At 45.5% G+C, this 22,517-nt stretch overlaps 1 protein-coding gene and 1 pseudogene across 2 annotated transcripts in view; one reads left to right on the top strand and one right to left on the bottom strand.

The window, feature by feature from the left end:
- The window catches only part of JADE3 (jade family PHD finger 3), a 100,133-nt gene that overhangs the window by 74,765 nt on the left and 2,851 nt on the right, over positions 1-22,517 (bottom strand). Inside the window, exon 1 of one of the 2 annotated variants that reach the window (XM_036305112.1) lies at positions 21,777-22,512. The exons of the other annotated variant lie outside the window; for it this stretch is intronic. The gene's annotated coding sequence lies outside the window, so the exon portion shown is untranslated. Of the gene's footprint in view, positions 1-21,776; positions 22,513-22,517 lie in introns of those variants that run through there. 2 annotated transcript variants of the gene reach the window in all.
- Positions 10,979-12,313, top strand: LOC118654017 (annotated as a pseudogene).

The raw sequence follows: 22,517 nt of genomic DNA, 5'->3' as shown, positions 1-22,517 counted from the left end.
TGGCTTATATACATGTATACAAGTCCTTCGGTTGATCTCTTCCCCTTACCCCCGCCCTCCCCTACTTTCCTTCTGGGGATTGATAGCCTGATCGCTGTTTCTCAGTCTTTGGATCTGTCCCTGTTCATCAGTCTATGTTGTTCTCTATAATCCACAAATGAGTGAGATCATGTGATATTTATCTTTCTCTGACTGGCTTATTTCACTTAGCATAATGCTCTCCAGGTCCATCCATGCTGTTGCAAAAGGCAAGAGTTCCTTTTTTTTTTTTTTTTTTTTTTTTTTTTTTTTTTTTTTACCGCAGCATAGTATTCCATCGTGTAGATGTACCACAGTTTTCTAATCCATTCATCTGCTGATGGGCACTTAGGCTGTTTCCAAATCTTAGCTATGGTGAATTGGGGCACAAGGAATTTTATCAGAGTGACAGAAATACTCTAAAACTGGATTATGGAGTTGGTTACGTAACTTGGTAAATTTACTTTAAAAAGCACTACATTTTTTTTGGGGGGGGGGCATCCTATATATGTAACCTGGGAGTGGCATGGTTTCAAAAAAAAATGAGTTTGACCTCATTTCAGGGAAACAGGATTGGCATATTACTACAACTTAGTAAAAACAAACGTTAGCTGAAAGGCAGGAATACCACCATTTCAGAAAAGGACCTGGAGGAGGTCTCATGCTGATACCATTAAATGTGAGAATCACATCACTGAAGTCCCTGATCCAAGTCCACACGATATAATCTTGTGAAGACGGCTTGCCCTCCCACACAACTCACCCAAAGAGACAGTATCAGTGGTGTAATGATAAATGTTTAACATCAGGCTCTTGGTGCAAGGGGAGCTCCCTGCCTTGTAGTTTACACATTTCTGTTCACAATCAGTTTTAAGCTATTAAGATGATATCAGTTGCCACGGAGTTGGAAAGTGTTGTGCACAATCAGCTCTTGCAAGCTGGTGTGAGGTGGCTAAATCACACAAAAATGTAATCAGTTGAATTTTCACTGTATATCAAAAATTGCCATCTTGGCTTACACACGTCAGACCTCAAAAACTAGGTGACCTGAAGTGCATCTTGAAGTAGGGGTTCATCATTAGTATAAATATAAATGGGTTTCAGAGTCCAAGTGGAAGGCCAGCCCTGGATGAAAGTGAAGGGCATAAGATACATGACAGCGTGGAAACAACATGCTTAAGACAAAATAAAAAGAACAGACAAAAAACCCTGTACATAATTCTGTATGATTAGACTATAGTGTGGTGTGAAAGACTGACAAGCAGTGAGTTTGGGGAGCCAAGCTAGAGGCAGACTGTAAAGAGGGGTATGGGACTATGCTCATGGGCACGCTTTGCTATATCATATATGCTTCACATACTTTAATTCATTTAATCATACCTATGACATGATGTTAGCCATTTTTATAAAAGAGCCTCAGTGAGAGATCAGAGAGCGGCGACTTGAACCCATGGACTGATTCACAAAGCCATGCTTCCCCGCCACATCATGCTGCTTCCGTGCGAGGGCTGGGTGATAATTCAAGAACGCCTCCTTCCTAATTCTGCCCACTGCCCCTTAAGTCCTCTACATTTACCTGAACCCTCAAAAGGGAGACTATGGCACTTTTTTTCTTCAGGCTCAGCTAGGAAATTCTACTATATCCCTTTGGGATCAATTTCAACAGTTAGAAACACTTCCTTTCCTGGACCCCTCATAGCAATAAAGTCCTATTTTTAGGACACCTGTATTTCATGGTGGTAATAGACCCAAGGGTGAATATGTATATAGAACTTACACATACAGAGAATATACATATGCATGCATAGTACAAAGAGAGATTTGTTTTCCTGTCACATAAAAGGAAGTTTCCAAATCAAGAAAATATTTTTCACTCTAAAAATTAATGTGTATTGTGCATTTATAACTGATTGTTTCTAGGAACTCTATGATAGCTGACCCACTTAAGAAGCTTAAATTTCAATGAGTAACAGAAATTCACTTAGGCCTATAAACATCCTTAAATGCACGAATAGTATAGATGTGGCTCATTTGGGAAGAGGTCGGGAGATAACTCAATGGACTTCCGATGCCAGTGGGCAAGGAAGGTCTCTGAGCCCTGAGGAAAGGCTCACTATAGGGTTAGGGATGAGGGCAATGGCAGGCTCCGTTCCTGGTTAGAGTTGGGCTTTCCTCATTTAAAAGTTACCAGTTATTTCCTCTCACTAGTCACAGAGAAACAGCCTCACAAAAGAAGCCTATTGACAGAAAGTCAATTAGGTCATTAGATTGTAAAAAACCCAACTTAGAAGCAGGAAAACAAAATTTAAATGATGGTCTTTATCTCTTTTAGCCAAGAAGACTTCCCCAAGCTCCTGACACTTGGACCTCAAGTGCTCCCGATTAACAATCTTCTTCAAATAACTAGGTAACAGTTCTGGCTTTTCATTCATTCAACCTCTCCTGATCTGAAGGGCTAATTTTATTTATTTCCCTTTATTTATTCATTTATTTTTTCCTTGGCTTTATTGAGGTATAATGACAAATAAAATTTTAATATATTTAAAAGTGCACAATGTGAGCATTTGATATACATATACATTGTGAAAGGATTCCCACCCCTGAGTTAAGACATCCATCCCATCACTTCATATTCTTCTTTTGCTTTTTGTGGTGAGAACACTTAAGATCTACTCTCTTAGTAACTTTCAACTATACAATACAGTATTGTTAACTATAGCCACCAGGCTATACATTAGATTCCCAGAACTTATTCTAATAACTGAAAGTCTGTACCCTTTTACCAACCTCTTCTTATTTCCTCATTCCCTAGTCCCTGATAACCACCACTCTATACTGTTGCTATGAGTTTGACTTTTTTTTTTAGAGTCTAATATAAGTGATACCATGCAGTATTTGTCTTTGTCTGGCTTATTTAACTTAGCATAATGCCCTCCAGGTTCATCAATGTGGTCACAAATGGCAGGATTTCCTGAAGGGCTAATTTTAAAAGTAGAGACAATGGCCCAGCCTGCGTGGTTCAGAGATTGAGCACTGACTTATGAACCAGGAGGTCACGGTTTGATTCTGGTCAGGACACAGGCCCGAGTAGTGGGCTTGATCCCCAGTAGGGGGCGTGCAGGAGGCAGCTGATCCGTAATTCTCTCTCATCATTGATGTTTCTCTCTCTCTCTCTCTCTCTCTCTCTCTCTCTCTCTCTCTCCCTCTCTAAAATCAATAAAAAATATGTTGTCAAGCTAATTCAGAATATTTATAAATACCAGTTGTTAGTGAACCATGTTTTAATCTGTTCTTCCTGTCTCTCAGGATGTTTCAAATTTGTATGTATTTAATACTCAGTGGTCTTGTAGATAACTTTTTATTAATGTAAAAAAGATCCACTCTTTAGTTTGAATCCATTTTAAATCCTTTGGGTGCTGGCTGACAGGGCAGACTGAGACCCTCCATTTGAGCTCTAGTCTCCATGTTCATTCTGGACAATTGCAAATCAATGACTGACAATGAGTAGCAGGGGAGCCTGCTTGGAGCGGTATGAAGTGAGGATGTAGGGCAGAGCAATGCCTAGTGCCTGGAACACACTGCCCATTTGCTGAATTTGTTGATTTGATTATGTTAAAATAAAACCTGTTAGGGAAAAGGAGGCTCTATCACAATGAACTGCAGTATATTTTGCCAAAGCTATTAGATTTTTGAGGCAGTTGGTAGTTTATCAATGTTTATTGCTCCAATATAGTTATTTTATGGCCATTACTAGCAAAAGAAGATTATATAAATAGTGTTTGACAGGAAAAAAGGGCCTAGTGTGAGTCTATTTGCTCTGGATTGCCTAAAACAAAGATTCCTAATGTCATCCTTAAAGAGAGAACAATAACATGATGGAAGGAACATCAGTTTCTCATTTTGTGAGAGTAGCTCTAGAACAGTGATGGCGAACCTTTTGAGCTCGGCGTGTCAGCATTTTGAAAAACCCTAACTTAACTCTGGTGCCGTGTCACATATAGAAATTTTTTGATATTTGCAACCATAATAAAACAAAGACTTACATTTTTGATATTTATTTTATATATTTAAATGCTATTTAACAAAGAAAAATCAACCAAAAAAATGAGTTCACGTGTCACCTCTGACACGCGTGTCATAGGTTCACCATCACTGCTCTAGAAAGTCTTTCTGCAGTGTTCTTGAGCACCCACCCAACCTGCAGAGGTATCCAGGTTTTTTTCCTGTGAAGACCTCCTCAGGTACCAGTAATGACCACAGTATTTCAAGGTGCTGATACAGCATTAAAACCAGCAATCAGTAGTGAATTTCAGGGATTTTGTGTAGGACGGGACATGATCCACAGGCAATGTCGTAGGGCAGTGGTCGGCAAACTGCGGCTCGCAAGTTACATACGGCTCTTTGGCCCCTTGAGTGTGGCTCTTCCACAAAATATCATGTGTGGGCGCACATGTACAGTGCGATTGAAACTTCATGGCCCATACGCAGAAGTCGGTATTTTGTGGAAGAGCCACACTCAAGGGGCCAAAGAGCCGCATGTGGCTCGCGAGCCACAGTTTGCCGACCACTGTCACAGGGTGTTTGGGTGTCAAAACATAATTTTCAAAATTAAAAACATGACTCACATACAAATACAGAATGAACATCTGACAAATACTAACTTATTACTGAGGGAACCAGCAGGATGTAAGGCTGATTCAAAGAATATTTGACAGATTCAGTATATATAGGAACTGAAAGTAATGCTACTAGGATAGCTAAATTAGATGTACTATAGGACAGTTAATCTAAATCCTTAGGATTATTTCGTCTACCAAACAGAAACTTATACAACTTTTCCAGACAAAGACATGTAATTTAACATGTCACTTCAAGAAGTCTGGACCGTAATCATCATCTATACTAATAAAAGGGTAATATGCTAATTAGACCGGACATCTTCCGGATGACCTTCTGGACGTCCTTCCAGACAAAGCCACAGCGGCTGCAGGGGTCGAGGGCCAGAAGTTGCAGCGGCTGTGAGGGCTGGTCCAGTGCCATGGTCCCTTTTGCAGAGGCCACAGGAGAAGACGCCGCAGGAGAAGGCCAGCACCGCGTGAGAAGGGAGAAGATGAGAAGGCTGGCACAGTGGGAGAAGGGAGAAGGGAGAAAGTGGCAGTTAGGCAATTAGGGGAATCAGGCTGGCAGGGGAGAGCAGTTAGGCAGTTAGGGGGATCAGGCCAGGAGGGGAGAGCAGTAGGGGGATCAGGCGGGCAGGGGAGAGCAGATAGGATGATCAGGCCAGGAGGGGAGAGCAGTTAGGCAGTTAGGGGGATCAGGCCAGCAGGGGAGAACAGTTAGAGCGATCAAGCCAGCAGTGGAGCAGTTAGGGGCATCATGCAGGCATGCAGGTGAGCGGTTAGGAGCCAGTGGTTCCAGATTGCGAGAGGGATCCCAGATTAGAAAGGGTGCAGGTCAGGCTGAGGGACGCCCCCCCCCCCCCAACACACAAATTTCATGCACCAGGCCTCTAGTCTATATATATATATGCCTAAGTGACTGTCCAACAGTCCGACCAGTAGCTATGACATACAGTGACCACCGGGGGCAGATGCTGCCACCAGTAGCTATGACGCACACTGACCACCAGGGGGCAGACGCTCATTGCAGAAACAGAAACCACATGCATGAAAACATGGAACAGACTGTTGAATCTCAGAGGGGAGGGGGCACTGGGGAGGGAGGGATGAGATTAACCCAAGATCTTATATGCATAGAGGCCCCATACACAGATTCGTGCACTGGTGGGGTCCTTCGGCCTGGCCTGTGGGGATCGGGCCAAAACCAGCTGTCTGACATCCCGAGGGGGTCCCGGATTTCAAGAGGGCACAGGCCAGGCCGAGGGACCCCACTGGTGCACAAATCTGTGCACTAGGCCTCTAGTTAGTAAATAATGAACCAAAGATGCAATCCCCTAGAGAACTAAATAATCCTTGGGTGGGCCTCTCAGTTAATGCTCCAGTATGATAATGAAAGGACCTTTGATCATTCTTTTGTATTATTTTAAAGTTTTAAGTAATTTCTATTAACAAGAGGGCTAATGGTTTATTTATACCCGAGTCTAAGTCTTTGAAAGTAAAATGTTCTAGGGGGCCAGCCTTTAGAATAGTGTGGTAGCACTTATATACTTTACTTTATGCAAGCATTCCAACATAGTCATTTATGTATCTTTCAAACCAATCACAGGATCTTAGAAACCACCTGAGATCCAGCTTTTTCCTAGAGTAGGAACACTTTCTTTAGCAGCCTTGACAGATGATCATGAAGTATTTGTGTGCAAGGAGGAAGGAAACTAACATTACTGAGTGTGTATTATGTGCAAATTTATTTTCAAAGTGTCAGATTTCTTTTCTCACAGTAACATGCTACCTATACATTTAGCCACATTTATCAAATAAATGAATTTCTTCAGCAAAATTGCTCTAAAGTATATCTTAATTTAAAAATTCATACACAGTATATTTACTCTTTTTTATGTATAGTTCCAAGTTTTGACAGATGTGCACGAATGTAATTACGACCACAAACAAGATACAGGATAGTTCCAAGCATAATTGTTTTTTAAATGTCAATTAATCAATATGTATTTATTTATTTACAAATAACAACCATTTCATTTGCTCACAATTCTGTGGGTTAGCAATTTGAGCTAGAATCAGCCGAGTCATTCTTCTGTTGTCTTTCCTACAGTCCCTTATGCGGTTACAAAGTCATCTGCAATGTGACTGCGGCTGAATATTTTAAGATGGCCTCACTCATATGTCTGATGATTGGCTGTTGACTGGCCTCTCTCTCCACATCATCTCTCTTCCTCCAGCAGGCTAGCTGGGGCTTCTTCCCATGGGTGCTTTGGGGTCCCCAGGGTGCAAGAGGAAAGCTACAAGACTTCTTGAGACCTGGGCTCAGAAGTCACCCAGAGTTTCACTGCATTTTATTGGCCAAAGCAAGGTATAAGCACAGTCCAAATTAAAGGAATACACAGACTCTACCCCTTCACAGAAAGAGCTACAGAGTCACACTGTTGAAGGGGTGTACATACAGAGATGAAAGGACTTTGTGGCCATTAGGCACTCCATCACACCACCCCATTTGGAAAAAATGAGTGTTGAGTACATTTAGATCTGTGGGCCTTCAGAGATGGAATGAACCACTGAGGTGAAAATAAAAATGAGCTTTTTCAGCAGTGGGTCCTGAGGAATGTGCAGATGGAACAAACCCAGGGGAATGTGCAGAACTTCAGGCAGAGACAGTACGGACAGAGTGGCAGGATGACTTACGGTATGTTTAGACTCCAGTGAATGTGTGCTTGGGTGGAGTGGACAGAGAAGAGGATCTGAGAAGTAAGAGGTAGAAATGGTGGGAAAGATTATGATCGGGTGTAGGGGGCATTCACTGCTAGACTCACGGGAGTACAGATACCACCTACTATGCAGTAAGTTCCAGGGTCGGTGGTGGCCTAGTGGCAGGAGTGGAGATGGTACAGAGAAGAGGCCTTTAGAGCCTGCGTCTTTATGGACAGCAGTCTGGAAGGAACCTGAGTTGGACGTGGCTTGTAGTGACACAGAAATCATGGCAAGAAGCAGACTAGAGACCATTTCCCTAAAGGCAAATGACTACATGGATTCTCCTAAAGGACATAATTGGAGCTTTACAGGTAGGTTTATTTAGAAGTATAAAAAATGTTTATTCTCCTCTTGCATCTCAGCCACTGACATGCCACCCAGACTGAGGAGGACTCAAAAACTTCGGGGCCACATGAGCCACGGCCACATTGGCAAGCATAGGAAGCACCCAGGGGGCCGAGGTAATGCTGGTGGCTTGCATCATCACAGGAGAAACTTTGACAAATATTACCCAGGCTACTTTGGGAAGGTTGGTGTGAGGCATTACCACTTAAAGAGGAACCAGAACTTCTGCCCAACTGTCAATCTAGATAACTGTGGACCCTGGCCAGTGAGCAGACACGGGTAAATGCTGCCAAAAGCAAGACTGGAGTTGCTCCTGTCACTGATTTGGTGTGACTGGCTACTACAAAGTTCTGGGGAAGGGAAAGCACCAAAGCAGCCTGTCATTGTGAAGGCCAAGTTCTTCAGCAAAAGAGCTGAGGGCAAGATTAAGGGTTTTGGTGGGACCTGTGTCCTGGAAGCTTGAAGCTACATGGAGGGAAGTTCATTAAAATGTCCACAAGTTTAAAAAAAAGTTTATTCTGGATTTAAGTTGGTTGTCCTACAGAGAGTTCAACTTAGGCTCATAATACACACACACACCCTTCTCCTGTATAAGATGCAAGTTTCATATGAGACAAATAGGATACAATTGTTTATAGTCCAAGTTTGTCTATATTTGCAAGTAAATTCCTAGTCCTCTTCAACATTGTAAGTGGACAAGGAATCATGGGGAAGGCTAGGAACCATGATGGAGCCAGGGAAAAGCTGCCTGCAGCTCTGACTGCAATCTACACTGTGAAGACATGCTCTGCCCAGGCAGGCTGTATAGCCACACCTTCAACACTAGCAGCATGGCAAAGCACCAGTTTCCTTTAGACAGTCTGTGAAATGCGTGTTTCTCTTACAAACTATGGCTTTCCACAGGACTTGTGTGGCCATTAGAACATGCTACATGCTATTTTTCAACACAAAATGATAACAGATGTTTAGTTTGTCAATTAAATATCAGGCAGCAATTCTTTCAGGCATTTGTGGGAGATAGGACGTAGAGAATTTAAGGCTGTCCTACCAATCAGGGAGTGATAGTCTAATTGTAAACCTTCAGGCCATGTGTATACAAAACAGGTCACAGAGAGGAAGTATGGCATGAGGTGCCAAAGTTGACTAGAAAAGATAGGACTTAATGAGGGACTATGGAATCGGATATGGCGTCCAAATGAGTGGTGTGTGGGATGAGAGGAGTCTTCTACTGAGCTAGAATTTGCAGGAATTGGTTCAGGTAGGGTTAACAGGGCAGAAGAAGGAAGGATGTTCCAACTGTGAGGAAAGGCTCCAGGTAAACCTCAGTGTTGGCTTGTTGGTGGTACTGGGGGAGAGGAAGGAGGCAGTAAGGAAACAGTTCAAAGATAACATCCCAGATTGTGTGCTCAAGGCTTCCTGTCCCACCCAGTTTCCCCTGGAATCCCAGGTGAAGAACTGTCCTCAGCTGATGGATTGTGTCATGGGAAAACATTACAAAACAACTGAACTAACGGAAAAGAAAGGGCATTTAGGTTCCTCTTTCCACATACTGGGTTTCATCCATTGTCATGTAGGTGAATAGGTAGCCCTTTCTGCATACCTTATAGGCTAGAGAGACATTCTCTGGGGGGGAAACACATACCTTGATACTTGCTCAGACCCAGCTAGACCATACCACACAGCAGTTATGCAAGAAAGGGGCCTCCGTTGCATTTTCTAATGACATAGTACTCTAGGGAGAGATTTGACTGGGCATGTTGAACTTTTGCAATTCTCTCCTCAAAGTTCTCCTCAAAACTTGAGAGGTTTCCTGTAAAAAGATGTGTTTAAGATAGGATCTGAGAAATTGTAGAAGGTTTATCTTGGAGGCTCCACGAAATCATGCCTCATCAAGTGTCCTCATCAGCTAGCTTTAAAAAGGCATAAAAATAACATTTAGTGATTATACAAATTACTTCTTTTGTGGAAAAGTACTCAGGCTTATACACTTGAGGAGTGTCAAGCCTGGTGCTTGATTAACGTGTTAGTTGCTTCTGAGCTACTTATTGCAATTTCTTTAAGAAATATAGCAATATACTAATTTTTGATGAACATGATTTTTTAATATTGGGAGGGCAAGTAAGTAAAACCATCAAAATTGGAAATCTGGTCCAACCTTTAGATGTTATACAGGACTCCCATACATCTACATCCCTAAACTTTTTCACCTTCGAGAGCAATTCCTGAAATCCCCCCCTCCCCCGCAGACAGCATGCTTTGAATCCAACAAAACAATCCCAGTGGTTAGTATTATCAACTTCATTCTACAGATGAGGAAACTGAGGCACAAAGAGGTTAAACTCACTCAGGGTTGCATAGCTAATAAGAAGCAAACAACTTGGTATTCAAGCAACTTGGGTCTCTGCTACTCTATCCGTTCTAGCACTCAAACTCTAGCTAACTAGTTTTACCATAAATGGTAGCGTAATCATACAGCAATCTCACTCTCAGGTAATTACCCTAGAAATGCAAACTTATGGACACTTGCACATGAATTTTTATAGCAGCTCTGCTTATAATTATCAAAAACTGGTAACAACCCAAATGTGGTACGTTCATACAATGGAGTACAACAACAATAAAAAAGGAACAAACTATTGATATACACACCTTGGATACTCTCAAAAGCATTATGAGTGGGAAAAAAAGCAAGACTAAAAAGATCACACCCAGCCTGACTCTATGTGCCATCCTCAGAGTGACAAAACTATAGTGATGGAGCACAGATCAGTGACTCCTAAGGTTTGGGGTGGGAAGAGAGTGTGATTAGAGGTAGCACAAAGGAGTTTCTTCGGAGTGACGTAAATGTTTTCTACTGTAACTTTGGTGTTAGTTACACTGATCTATACGTATATCAAAATCCACAGAACTATACTATACACACACCCCAACATCAATTTTACTGTATAATAATATTTAAGAGAGGCAATAGCTCATCTTCTTTTCAGTCGGTATTCATTTTTGTGTTTTCCATTTACTCACAGTAGACTTCTACAGTTCTACCTAATGCTGACAACAGTTTTCAGATTTAAAAATTAAGAGAGTTACACTATAATGTGAAGCAAAAAGCCATTATCAGGCTATAATTCAATGATGACAGTTATCTCCTTAAACAAACACTCCTTAGCTTTTTCGAAACAGGTTTGCTGCCAGAACACAGGTGTTGTGAAAACCACTACTAAATCTAAGCCAAAATGGGAGAAGAAAAGATTCATATCAACATCATGGTCATTGGACATGTAGATTTGGGCAAGTCTACCACTACTAGCCATTTGATCTACAAAGGTGGTGGGATCAACAACAGAACCACCAAAAAAATAAAATAAAAAATGAGAAGGTGGCTGCTGAGATGGGAAAGGGCGCCTTCAAGTATGCCTGGTTCTTGAAAGCTGAATGTGAGTGTAGTATCACCACTGATATCTCCTGTGGAAATTGGAGACCAGCAAGTATTATGTGACCATCACTGATGCCCCCAGGACACAGAGACTTCATCAAAAACATGATCACAGGTGCATCTCAGGCAGACTGTGCTGCCCTGATTGTTGCTGCTGGTGTTGCTGAATTTGAAGCAGGTATCTCCAAGAATGGGCAGACCCATGAGCATGCCCTTCTGGCCTATACACTGGGTGTGAAACCACTGATTGTTGGTGTTAACAAAATGGATTCCACTGAACCGCCCTACAGCCCGAAGAGATAAGAGGAAATTGTTAAAGAAGTCAGCACCTACATTAAGAAAATTGGCTAAAAGCCTGACACAGTAGCATTTGTGCCAATTTCTGGTTGGAATGTGACAACACTAACATGCCTTGGTTCAAGGGATGGAAAGTCACCTGTGAAGATGGCAAGGTCACTGGAACCACGCTGCCTGAAGCTCTGGATTGCATCCTGCCACCAACCCGTCCAATCGACAAGCCCTGTGTCTGCCTCTCCAGGATTTCTACAAAACTGGTGGTACTGGTACTGTTCCTGTGGGCTGAGTGGAGACTGGTCCTCAAACCCAGCATGGTGGTCACCTTTGCTCCAGTCAAAGTTTCAACGGAAGTAAATAAAGTCTGCTGAGATGCACCATGTAGTTCTGAGTGACGCTCTTCCTGGGGACCATGTGGGCTTCAATGCCAAGAATGTGTCTGTCAAAGATGGTCATCATGGCAATGTGACTGGTGACACAAAAATGACCCAGCAATGGAAGAGCTGGCTTCACGACTCTGATAATTATCCTGAGCCATCCAGGCCAAATCAGTGCCGGATGTACACCTGTGCTGGATTGTCATCAAGCTCACATAGCTTGTAAACTCAATGAGCAGAAGAAGACTGATCATCATTCTGGGTAAAAGCTTATACTGCCATCGTCTATGGTTCCTGGCAAGCCCATTTATGTTGGGAGTTTCTCTGACTACCCTCCTCTGGGTCATTTTTGCTGTTTGTGACATGAGACAGTTGCTCTGGGTGTCATCAAAGCAATGGATAAGAAGGTAGCTGGAGCTGGCAAAGTCACCACGTCTGCCCAGAAAGCTCAGAAGGCTAAATGAATATTATCCCCCCAGACCGTCACCCTAGTCTTAACCAGTGGTGGAAGAACTTGTCTCAATTGGCCATTTAAATTTAACAGCAAAAGACTGGTTAATGATTACAATGCATTGTAAAACCTTCAGAAGGAAAGGAGAATGTTTTGTGGAGTGTGTGTGTGGCAGTTTTTAAAACCAGTACTTTTTAATGGAAACAACTTGACCAAAAATCTGTCACAGAATTTTGAGACCCATTAAAACAAAGTTTAATTAGAAAATAAATAAATAGTTCTTACAAGTTAAATGAATTTGGGTGCTTATCCTCTGAAAAATAAAAGTATTTCAGCAATATTAGATGTCATTATACCTGACATCACAATTTGCACAATAAACCAAAATTAAGTAATCCAAATTAATCCTGGTACGTAGAATGTGATGGAATGACGATGTCATAATAGTTACATGAACAACCATGGCTCTTTCTACAAATTTTCAATTTTTACTAGAATGCATTCTTGTATCTTTACTGTAATTTTAAAAAAATTTTAATCCTTCTAGGTTGAAATGGAGATATTTCCCAAGTTGCAATATCCTTCCATCCACAGGGTTTCCATTGCCATTGGGAACCCCTTGGGAACCTCCACTACCAGGCAAAGCTTGTATTCTACTCAATACCTAATCCGCACACACAGTACAGTGGGCATTCAACAAATATTTGCTAAACTGATTTGCATCTGGAAATGTGAGGAATAATAATGATAAACATGTGGCCACTTATAAAACCTATAATCTGGGAAGACTCTAATTTTGAATGAGGCAAATTATTACTGAGTGATAACAATGTACTCAATAATTACAAAGGCATACACAGAATCTTGGAAGAGAGCAAGGCAAACATAACATACTGCCAGTGGTGTAGGAGTTATTAAAGCCTACAACAGGCAGGACCCAAGCCAGAATCAATTATTCCTGGCTTTCTAGCCATCTATAATAATAAAAGCATAATATGCTAATTAGACTGGACATCCTTCTGGACGTCCTTCCAGATGTCCTTCTGGATGACCTGGACGAAACCGAGGCTGCCTGCCTGATCGCCCGCTAAATGCTCTCCCTGACGGCCTGATACACAGAACTGTTCTACCCTGCTGACCTGATCCCGCTAACTGCTCTTCCCTGCCAGTCTGATCCCCCTAAATGCCTATCTGCTCTCCTCTCCTGGCCTGATACCCATAACTGCTCTCTAAAACTGGCTTGACCCCCCAAACTGGGTAACTGCTCTCCCTTCCTGGCCTGATACCCCCAACTGCCTATCTGCTCTCCTCTCCTGGCCGGATCCCCCTAAGTGCCTATCTGCTCTCCCCTCCTGGCCTGATACCCCTAACTGCTCTCTAAAACTGGCCTGATCCCCCTAACTGGGTAACAGCTCTCTCCTCCTGGCCTGATCCCCCTGCTATGGGCTCTCCCCTCCTGGCCTAAACCGCTTAATAGCTAACTGCTTTCCCCAACTGGCATGATCCCCCTTAACACCCTCCCCTCCTGGCCTGATCCCCCTAATTGCCAATCTGCGCTCCCCTCCTGGACTGATTCCCCTAACTGCTCTCCCCTCCTAAACTGATCCCAACTGCTCTCCCCTCCAGGCCAGATCCCCTTGCCTTCTGTTCTATCCTCCAGGCCCAATTCCACTAACTGCCTATCTGTGCTCCCCTCCGGGCCTGAACCCCTTAACTGCCTAGCTGCTCTCCCCTACTGGCCTGATCCCCCTAACCACCTATCAGCCCTCCCCTCCTGGCGTGATACCACTAACTGCCTATCTGCTCTCCCCTCCTGGCCTGATCCCCCTAACAGCCTATCAGCTCTCCCCTCCTGGCCTGATCCCCCTAACTGCTAATCTTCGCTCCTCTCCTAGCCTAATCCCCCAATTGCCTATCAGCTCTCCCCTCCTGGCCTGATCCCCCTAACTGCGAACCTGCTCTACCCTCCTGGCCTGAGCCCTCTGCCTGTTAGCTCTCCCCTCCTGGCCTGAACCCCTTTACCGTTTAACTGCTCTGCCCTATTGGCCTGATCCCCCAAACTGCCCTCCCCTCCTGGCCTGATCCCCCAAACTGCTATCCCCTCCCGGCCTGATCCTACTACCTTCGTAACTGCTCTCCCATCCTGGCCTGATCCCCCTGCTTATCAGCTCTCCCATTTGGATTGAACCCCTTAACTGCTAACTGCTTTCCCCTACTGGCCTGATCCCCCTAACGGCCCTCCACTTCTGGCCTGAACCCCCTAACTGCTCTCCCCTCTGGCCTGATCCTAACAGCTCTCCCCTCCTGACCTGATCCCCGTAACTGCTCTCCCCTCCTGCCTGATCCCCTAACTGCCTAACTGCTCTCCCCTCCAGGCCTAATTCCACTAACTACTCAATTGCTCTCCCCTCTTGCCTGATCCCCCTAACTACCTAACTGCTCTCCCCTCCTGCCTGATCCCCCTGCCTTCTGCTCTCCCCTCCTGCCTGATATCCTCCTAACTGCCTATCTGCTCTCCCCTCCTGGCCTGATCCCACTAACTGCCTAATTGCTCTCCCTTCCTGCCTGGTCCCCCTAACAGCTCTCCCATTCTGGCCTGATCTCCATAACTGTTTCCCTCTCCTGGCCTGAACCCCTTAACTGCCTAACTGCTCTGCCCTACTGGCCTGACACCCAAATTGCTCTCCCCTCCTGGCCTGATCTTCCTAACTGCATAACTGCTCTCCCCTCCTGGCCTGATCCCCTTAAATGCTAACTGCTTTTCCCTACTGGCCTGATCCCCCTAACTTCCCTCCACTTCTGGCCTGAACCCCCTAACTGCTCTCCCCTCTAGACTGATCCCTCTAACTGCTCTACACTCCTGACCTGATCCCCCTAACTGCCTTCTGCTCGTCCCTCCTGGCCGGATCCCCCAAACTGCCTATCTCTGCTCGCCTCCTAGCCTGATCACCCTAACTGCCTTCTGCTTGACCTTCCTGGCCTGATCCCCCTGCCTGTTCATGCTCCCTCCTGGCCTGATCCTCCTAACTGCCAATCTGCTCTCCCCTCCTGTCCTGATGCCCCTAATTGCCTAAGTGCTTCCCCTCCTGCCTGATCCCCTAACAGCGTACTTGCTCTCCCCTCCCGGCCTGAACCGCTTAAATGACTAACTGTTCTCCCCTCCTGCCTGATACCCTCCTAACTACCTAACTGCTCTCCCCTCCTGCCTGATTCCCCTAACTGCCTATCTGCTCTTCCCTCCTGGCCTGATCCCCCTAACTGCCTAACTGCTTTCCTTTCCTGCCTGATCCCCCTAACTGCATACCTGCTCTCCCCTCCTGGCCTGATCCCCCTGCCTATTAGCTCTACCCTCCTGGCCTGAACCCCTTAACTGCCTAACTACTCTGCCCTTCTGGCCTGATCCCCCAAACTGCCCTCCTCTCCTGGCAGGAACCTCTTAACTGCCTATCTGCTCTCCCCTCCTGGCCTGATCCCCCTAACTGCTCTCCCCTCTGGCCTGATCCCCCTAACTGCTCTCCCCTCTGGCCTGATCCCCCTAACTGCCTATCTGTGCTGCCCTCCTGGCCTGATCACCCTAACTGCCTTCTGTTTGCCCCTCCTGGCCTGATCCCCCTAACTGCCTATCTGGGCTGCCCTCCTGGCCTGATCACCCTAACTGCCTTCTGTTTGCCCCTCCTGGCCTGATCCCCCTAACTGCCTATCTGGACTGCCCTCCTGGCCTGATCCCACTAAGTGTCTATCTGCTCTCCCCTCCTGGCCTGATCCCCCTGCCTATCAGCTCTCCTCTACTGAACCCCTTAACTGCCTAACTGGTCTCCCCTCCTGGACTGACCTCCCTAACTGCCTATCTGCTCTCCCCTCTTGGTCTGATCCCCCTAACTGCTATCTCCTGCCAGCCTGATTTTCCGAACTGCTCTCCCCTCCTGGCCTGATTCCCTTAACTGCTTGTTTGCTCTCCACTCCTGGCCTGATCCTCCCTAACTACCTAACTGCTCTCCCCTCCTGGCCTGATACCCCTAACTTCCTATCTGTGTTCCCTTCCTGGACTAATCGTCCTGCTTATCTGCTCTCCCCTCCTGGCCTGCTCCCCTTAACTGCCTATCTGCTATACCCTCCTGGCCTGATCTCCCTGTCACCCTTTCCCTTATCCCTTTTCCCACGGCGCCGTCCTTCTCACCTTCTCCCTTCTTGCACAGTGCTGGCCTTTTCCCTTCTCCCATGGCGCTGCCTTCTCCCTTCTGCCTTCTCCTGTGGTGCCTTCTCCCATGGCCTCTGCAAAAGGGACCTGGCGCTGGACCGGCCTTCACAGCCGCGGCTGCAGGCCCTCAACCATTGCAGCCGCTGTGGCTTTGTCTGGAAGGACATCCGGAAGACGTCTGCCCTAATTAGCATATTACCCTTTTATTAGTATAGATCAGTATAGATGTTAAAGGCTAATGGAAAAAGTAGACAAATGCAAATCCAGATGGTCAATTTCAAAGAGATAGAAACTGTAAGAAGGAATAAAGTGGAAATGCTAGAAATAAAAAACACAGAAAAAGCCCTGGTCGGGTGGCTTAGCTGGCTTGGAGAATCATCCCATACACCAAAAGGCTGCAGGTTTGATTCCTGGTCAGGGCACATTTCTAGGTTGCTGATTCGATCCTCAGTTGGGATGTGTACCGGAGGCAACCAATCAATGTTTCTCTCTCACATCCATGTTTCTCTCTTCCTTTTAAAGAAAACACCACAGGAAAAAAGAACAACAAAAAACACATGCTAAACAGCAGACTTGACACAGCCAAGAAAAGAATCAGTGAACACAAAGATCAAGTTTATTGATCAGGTCAATAAAAATTAAAACAAAAAAAGACAAAAGAGTGAAAATAAATAGAACACAGCATACAAGAACTGTGGGACAATATCCAACAGTATAACATACTTGTAATTGGAATCCCAGAAGGAGAAGGGGGAAAAATGGGGCATAAGAATTATATAAAGAAATAATGGCTAAGAACTTTCTAAGATTAGTCACAGACAACAAACCATAGATAAAAGAAGCTCAGAGAACACCAAGCAGGATAAACATGGAAAAAATTTAAAAAGCCACACATGGCTGGTGCGGCTCAGTTGGTTGAGTGCTGTCCCAGGCACCAAAAGGTTCCTTTCCTGGTCAACACATGACTGAGTTGCAGGCTCCATCTCCAGTAGGGGGCGTGCAGGAGGCAGCCAATCAATGATTCTCTCTCATCATTGATGTTTCTCTCTCTCTTTCTCCCTGAAATCAATAAAGACATATTTTTAAAATAAAGAAAACATTTAAAATTTTTTATAAAGCCACACCTAGGTAAAGATGGACCTTGAAGTCAGCCAGAGGAAAAAAGACATGTTAACTATAGAGGAACAAGGATAAGAATTACAGCAGTAATGACCTCCCCCCAATTTTTCACATCTTGTATCCATACCTTTGGATGGTCCCATCCCACAATGACTCTGGGCTTGACCACAGAAGCACTCCTGTGCTCTGACTGATGGGCAAATATCAAATGTGACACAGAGGACACTTCCGAAGTGCTTGGGCACTGACGCGTCCTCTCACTTGCTACTCTTTGTGCCTCTGAGACCACCATGTTAACAAGTCCAGACTAGCGAGCTGGAGGCGAGACCATTTGCAGGGAGACAAGCCATCCCAGCTTAGGGCCTCCTAGACCAGTGGTCGGCAAACTGCGGCTCGCGAGTCACATGCGGCTCTTTGGCCCCTTGAGTGTGGCTCTTCCACAAAATACTGACTTCTGAGCATGGGCCACGAAGTTTTAATCGCATTGTACATGCGCGCCCACACGTGGTATCTTGTGGAAGAGCCACACTCAAGGGGCCAAAGAGCCGCATCTGGCTCGCAAGCTGCAGTTTGCCGACCACTGTCCTAGACTAACCAGCCTGCCAACCACCAGATCACCCGCACCCAAATCTAACTGACACAGGCTATCTCAAAGTAAATATATTTGTGGTCCAATACACATGGAAAGGGGAAAAGCACACTGGTTTTCCCCCATGAAGTGTGGTCTGCACGTAAGAAGTAGCTTCAAACAGAAAAACCTACAGTACCTGGATTAGAATACACAAATATATAAGTATTGAAAAATGCCCAAGTCTTCCCAGATTCTCACAAATGTGCTGTCTGTCATCACAGATGGCACATACCAAAAAAACAAAAAACACAAAAAAATTACCATTTAGCCACTGAAGCATCTTTATCATGATATATTTAAACCAAAGTCTTATACTCAACAATTCCATTTCTAACACTGAACAACTCAGGTTTCCAGCAATTACTCTTTCTCCCAATTACACCCCCTCCCCACGGCCATTTGACAAGGCTTGGTGAAAGCTGAAAGAGCTCCATTAAGGCAGTCTAAAAAGCATCAGATATGAGACTAGTTAAACCTCCTTCTAGAAGCAGTCTGCAGGACCAGCTTCTTCAAGCAACACAGCAACTCTTTTTAACTGTGCTAATGGTGGGGCAGTTAAGATCTATATATTGGGTTAAAAACATCACAGAGTGGGACACTGAAAGGGAAATGAGTTTCTTAAGCCAGTTTTGTTTAGGCCTCACTATTTTTTGGGAACACACACACACACACACACACACACACACACCTGGTTTTGCTCAGTGGATAGAGCATCGGCCTGTGGACCAAGGGGTCCCAGGTTTGATTCCAGTGAAGGGCATGTACCTTGGTTGCAGGATCCTCCCCAGCCCCGGCCCTGGTTGAGGCTCATGCAGGAGGCAACCAATCGATGTGTTTCTCTCACATCAGAGTTTCTGTCTTTCCCCTCTCTCTAAAATAAATGGAAAAATTATCCTCCGTTGAGGATTCTCTCTCCTCTCTCTCTCTCTCTCTCTCTCTCTCTCTCTCTCTAACACACACACACACACACACACACACACACACACACACACACACACACGGTTTAAGAAAAAGTGAAAAACACCTTCCAGCAGCTTCCCATTGTCCTTGGAATAAAACACAATCTCCTTAATAAGGTCCCATAAGGCCCTGTAAATCTTTCCCTGCCTACCTCAGACCTCATCTCTCTTTCCCCAGGTCCTAGCCAAACCTCTGAGGATCCTTTCCACATCTCTCTCCCACCTCAGTGCCCTCACAACACCTGCTGTTCCCGCTGCCTGGCAATCCATTCTCTCTGACTTGTACTCTGCTTATTCCTGCTCATCCTTCGGCCCCAGGGCACCTTGCTGGTCTCCCTTACAGAAGCATTCTTCCTCTTACTTGCTGTGTGACCTTGGGCAAGTTACCATTTTTTGTTAATCCTCACCTCAGGATATTTTTTCCATTGCTTTTTAGAGAAAGTGTTGGGGGAAGAGAGGGAGAGGGAGAAAGGAGAGAGAAACACTGATGTGAGAGAGACAGATCGATTGGTTGCCTCCCACAAGCGCTCCAATGGGGGTGGGGATTGAACCTGCAATGTCCCCTTGCCAGGGAATCATACCAGTGACCCTTCAATGTGCTAGCCAACCCTCTAACCACTGAACGACACTGGCCAGTGCTGGGAAAGTTACTTTTGCTTCATCTCTCTGAGACTCACACCTTACAAAGATTTCCTAAGTTAAGCATTTAGCACAGTGCTCAGCATACAGGAAATGGTTAACAAATCATCACTACTGGTACTGTTATTATCCCATACGGTAATCTCCATCATAGCACTTAGTACAATTAGTAATTATTTATTTGTAGAAAAAAATAGCAACACCCCCTTGAATCCCACCTTACTACTGAATACCTTTCATGCTATTTCCCCACATACTGCATTTTTGGAGGGGAAGATGAAATTAGTGTTTACAGAGCAACTGCTACCTCAATTAATTAGTACCTTGGAGATGCGGCTTGGCAGGTGAAGAAACTGAGGCCAAGATCAAGTGGTAGGTTAGAGTCCAAAACTGGCCTGACCCCATAGTCTGTGCTGGCTGCATGACACCAAAGGCTTCCCTAACTCATGAACCTTGTCATCTAAGAGCAGCAAGCCTCAGGTAAGATGGATGTTCACATTTACATACATCCCAAACTACTTGAGGTATGTACTCTTCAGGTCCTTAACCAGCCGGTGTTCCAATCAACCCCCTGCCCCCAGTGCCTTCCTCTTCAGAATACTCTTTCTCCGACTGTGATGATAATTTTTCTTATTTCCTTTCCACTGGATGTTGAGCTCTTAAGGGAATTAATATCTTTCCCCTCTTGTACCCCTAGCAAATAGGAGACACTCAATATATGTTTACTGACTGAATTAATTAAAATGTTGGAGAATATTATGGCTGCAAAGTTGGGGTGTGGTGGAATGGATTTTCATAACAATACTAGAGGCCGGGTGCACGGGATTCACGCACTGGTTGGGGGTGTGGCCTGCGGGGATCCGCCCACTGTGGGAGCGCTGCTCATCCTGGTCAGCCGAGCAGTGCTCCCACTGTGGGAGCGCACTGACCACCAGAGGGCAGCTCCTGCATTGAGCGTCTGCCTCCTGGTGGTCAGTGCACATCACAGTGACTGGTCGACTGGTAGTTCTGCCGTTCCGTCACTGGGCTTTTGTTATACAGGACTAGAGGCCCGATGCTTGAAATTTGTGCAAGAGTAGGCTTTCCTTCCCCTGGCTGCCGGCACCAGCTTCCCTCTGGCATGTGAGACCTGGGCTTCCTTCCGGCACCCAGGACCCAGGCTTCCCTCTGGCCACCAGCAGGCACCCAGGACCCGGGCTTCCCTCTGGCCGCCAGCAGGCACCCGGGACCTGGGATTCCCTCTGGCCACTGGCAGGCACCCAGGACCCGGGCTTCCCTTGCAGCCCTGGCTTCGTCCAGGTCATCCGGTCTAATTAGTATATTACACTTTTATTATTATAGAGGCCCGGTGCACGAAATTCATGCACGAGGGTGGGGGGTCTCTCAGCCCGGGCTGCACCCTCTCCAATCTGGGACCCCTCAGGGGATGTCCATCCCTCTCGCAATATGGGATCACTGGCTCCTAACCACTCGCCTGCCTGCCTGCCTGATTGCCCCTAACCGCCTCTGCCTCGGCCCCCAGCCTGAACTGCAATCTGGCCTCCTTCTGCTGGAGGCAACCTGGCCAATCAGGGGAAGGCGCCACCCCCATCACCCTGCTGCTGCTGCCACTGGCAGCCACCTTGGCTGCCTGAGCCTCAGGCTGGCCCTCGCAGCAGCATCCAGCCCTCCGGGGCTTGCCTGAGCCTTGGGCCAGCCCTCCCAGTGGCAGCCACCATCAGAGGCTTGCTTGAGCCTCAAGCAGCTGCTGCAGCTTTGTCCGGAAGGATGTCCGCCCTAATTAGCATATTACCCTTTTATTAGTAGATAGGATTACAGTTTGGCATAGTTAAAACAAACTTGACATGAATGATGGCAAAAATAGTTTATCTTAACCACTTTACCATGGAATGATTTCTATATCCAGCACCAGAGATTCCATGTGACTTACAAACGTGTGTCTTATGGCCGTGGGTAGACTTCACTCTATCTCTGGGCACTACATCACCACCAATGTTCTTCTGTACCCTGTGGCTGCACGTCAGCCATCCCTCATGACAGGATGCCCTTGACAAGTATCAGTCTCTCAGTGGTTACCCTTGAATTGTTCATAAAAAGAAACAGAAAGAGCAAATGATAAAGCAAGTGGGAACAAACTGTTAATAACTGGTGACCTTGGGTGAAGGGAATACAAGAGTTCTTTGTATTATTCTTGCAACTTTTTGGTAATTATAATATTACAGCAAAATAAAAAGTTTTTAAAATTTTAAAAAGGATATTAATTTTCCCTGGAGATTCTAACACATAAGGTCTAGGGTACTGGCCATGCTGGTACCACATTCTCTTGTCAGCTATTCCAAAACCACACTCTAGACTTGGATTTCCTTGCCTATCAGCCAATATCAAGGGTCGAGGAGCTCCTTGGGTAGCAGGGCTCAGCCATGGCTTCTGGATTGTGACAGATGAAATTATTTCCTGCTTGAAGTGTATTAATGAATGCATTGGTACCTCTTATTGGTCAAAGCCTCAGTACTATTTCCCCACGCTAGGCCCATACTTTCTTCAGTTGACTGCCCTTTTCCCAAACTTAGCTATGGGGTCAGGCATTCTCCCTGGGACCCTTCTTTCTCCCTGTTCCCCAAGAGAAGCACGGACACAGTTCTGATGGTAAGAGCTTTGCTGCTGTTGTCTA

The sequence above is a fragment of the Myotis myotis genome, unplaced genomic scaffold (genome assembly GCF_014108235.1).
Source record: "Myotis myotis isolate mMyoMyo1 unplaced genomic scaffold, mMyoMyo1.p scaffold_m19_p_4, whole genome shotgun sequence".
NCBI lineage: Eukaryota > Metazoa > Chordata > Mammalia > Chiroptera > Vespertilionidae > Myotis > Myotis myotis.
This window is presented reverse-complemented; position numbering and strand designations above follow the sequence as displayed.